We start from the raw sequence: 3295 nt of genomic DNA on the forward strand, positions 1-3295 counted from the left end.
GTGGGGGATGACGAGTGAGGAAGACATGTGTAGCGTATCTGATGGAACAGCTTGTTTGCGGGGCATCTGGCGGCTTCAAGGGCAACCGATCGGAAGTATGTGTTAATTGTTAGAAAACCTAGCTAGCCTTGCCAGAGCTCAGACGCTCCTCGTATGACCATTAAATTCAAATAAAATACGAAAATTATTCAAACAAAATTATATATCAAAGATGAGAGACTCTTCTAGGTGTTTGCAGCACTGATATGACGTCGGAGGAGCTCGGTAAAAAGGAAAATCAAAGCTCAAATTTTGTTGCAGATTTGGACATTTTGGAGCTCTATTTTTTGTTTTTGGCAACGGGCTCTTCAGACAGTGCAAAAATTTACAAGCACCTAGAATAGTCTATAATCTTTTATGTGTCAATATTTCAGATTTTTTTAATTTGTTTGGTATTTATTTAATTTACTGTTCACACTAGTGCAGATGCACCCAAGCTCCAACACGCCGCGCCCTTAATTGTTGTTCTTTTAGTATGAGTAATAAGTTGTAACCAACTGTACTCCTGCATTTTAGATTTTGTTTTAGACAACACATGCACTTTCGTAATACTCCTGCATTTTTTGAGACAACGAAATGTACAGTGTGCTCCCGTTTCTTCAGAAAACAAAAGCAGGCCGTCGAGGCGTGCAAAGAAAGGTGAAAGGCCGTCAATTTGATCTGGGCACGCAGCCTGCAGGCTCAGTTGGCCCAATTCAAAGCGAGTCGTTTCCCGGCATGGCGGCCCAATTTCGCCTTTGTTTTGTGTTTTTATTAGTCGTATATATATCCGAGTTTAGCCGTATCCGAGTAAGAACCTGCTCGCCGAGTATATACCGAAAACCTTCATATGTGGGAGTAGTAGAGATTATAAATGTGACTATAAACAGACATCCGTGTGCGTGCTCGATCCTGCTAGAAACAAAAGGAAAAATCCGGAACATCGGAACCCACATCACATCCCAAGCGCTCCCGAACCTGCAACGAACCATGGAGCGTGGCATGAAGATCACCTGCCGGCGCATCACGCCCAACTTATGCGTGGTCGTATCGGAGGATAATGTGCCCATCGAGTATGTTGATGTGCCGGCACCAAACTGGCCGGAGCACTTCCGCGACCTGCTGCTGAGCGAGCTGGGCGCGGACGTGAGGTTCCGGGTGGGCGGCGAGACCTTCCCGGCGCACCGCTGCGTGCTCGCGGCGCGGTCGCCCGTCCTCAAGGCTCAGCTCTTCGGCCGCGGCGCCGTCGGCGAGGCTTCTCCCGACGTGCACGTCGTCGACGGCGTGAGGGCCGACGTGTTCCGCCAGCTGCTACATTTCATATACACCGACTCGTTGCCGTCGTCGGCCGAGGAGGAGGGCAAGGAGGAGGCGGCCGCCATGGCTCGGCATCTGCTGGAAGCCGCTGACAGGTACGGGCTCGAGAGGCTCAGGCTCGTGTGCGAGAAGACGTTGTGCGGCCACATCGATGCGACTACGGTGGTGGCTACTCTGACGTGGGCGGATCGCCACCGCTGCCACGGCCTCAAGATGGCGTGCTTCGGGTTTGTGAAGTCACTGGCGAGGACGGGCGCGGTCAGGGCGATAGAGGGTTTGGAGGACTTCATTAGAGGCCACACATCGTTAATGATAGAGCTGCTGCGCAGGATTGCCAATCTGCCGGTTCCTGGCGAAGTAGAGGATCAAGAAATGGATGATGAATTAGCGGATGATGAACTGTAATCATTGTTGTTAATTTTTTGGGGAATGGAGTGAACTACTATTGCCAAAGTATGTATTTCATATCACACATACGCAGGAAAACATAGCGTGGATTTCAATCTCAGAGCATGTGCTTCTTTTTTCAGGACAAATATTCGTGGTGGTGGATTTTCACAAAAACAAATGTTTTCTACTAGTTGAAATAATGCATTGTTTTGAGTTTGAAAACCTCTAGCAATACGTCGATAATGATTAGAATCGTAAAATTGGCTATCCTAAATTTAGAATTATCAATTTGATAGTAAGATGTACAGCTGATATTTGTAAGATTGGTGTGTCCTTACTTTTGCCAGCTTGGTCATGTCAATGCAGATATTAAACAAGCAAATCAAAATTATGAAACCTTTGTGGGTGCAACTGTCGATTTTGCTCACTCCACTTTTAATCTGTGGCCTTTATGCTTAGATATATACAAAGGAAAAAAGATTATGTCTGTGCCCGAATGGAAGCACACCCGACGACGCACGAGCTTGATCCAGCTCGTGTCGTGGCGGAGCCATGTGCGGTATGCACATTTAGCAACACGAACAATGTTGAATCAAAAAAGAAAAAAAGATTATGTCAGATGTATACAAAACTGACACTTGCAACCAGAACAGATCAACAAGGAAACCTCTTGAAAATACCATCAGGTAGGCTTTCCTTTAATTTTCAATCAAATTAGATAAAACAAGCAACACTAAATTTAAGCATCACATAAGAAAGTACACCGACAATCAACAATCCCTATTTATAATCGTCAACGCTTTGCCATGTTAACTAGAACCCATCGACACCTTTACACATGACAACATACAAATGTATCAGTGAAGCGCGACGTACCACCGCGCCGGTATAGGTATTTTACTTGTTATCGGCTTATCCTGCATACACAGGAAGACATATCGTTTTTGAAGACATATCCTGCACAATAGAGGTGAAATCGCGGTCAAATAGTGGGACCGCCCTCCCTAAAAAAGCCTTGAGGCAGTAGAGGGCTCTATTTCTAGGGAGTTTCCTTTACTTTTCAAATTGGATAAACCGAGCAACACCAAATTCAAGCACCACATAAGAAAGTACACCGACAATCAACAATCCCTATTTATAATCGCCAACACTTTGCCATGTTAACTACAACACATCGACACCTTTACACCTGACAACATACAAATGTATCAGTGAAGCGCGGCGTGCCACCGCACGGGTATAGGCCATTTTACTTGTTATCGGCTTATACCGCATACACAAGAAGACATATCGTGGACTGGCTGTGAAACAATAGATCTACAACCCTATCCACATAATGGGCGTGATGAACATGTATACTTTTTGCTCATCGTGAGCGAAGTAGGAAGTTAGAGAAATTCTAGCAAAGTTGCTGCCATATTTGTAGCCTTCATAATGCGTATGGAGCCATGCTCCATAATTTTTTTTAAAAGCTGAAGGTTGTGTACAAAAACAAATTGTTATAATGCTACATCCATAATACTTTTCTTATTTTTTTTTCTATCTACACCACTACTCCAATTAGACCAAA

Source organism: Triticum aestivum, chromosome 4B (assembly GCF_018294505.1).
Source record: "Triticum aestivum cultivar Chinese Spring chromosome 4B, IWGSC CS RefSeq v2.1, whole genome shotgun sequence".
NCBI classification, from domain to species: Eukaryota; Viridiplantae; Streptophyta; class Magnoliopsida; order Poales; family Poaceae; genus Triticum; species Triticum aestivum.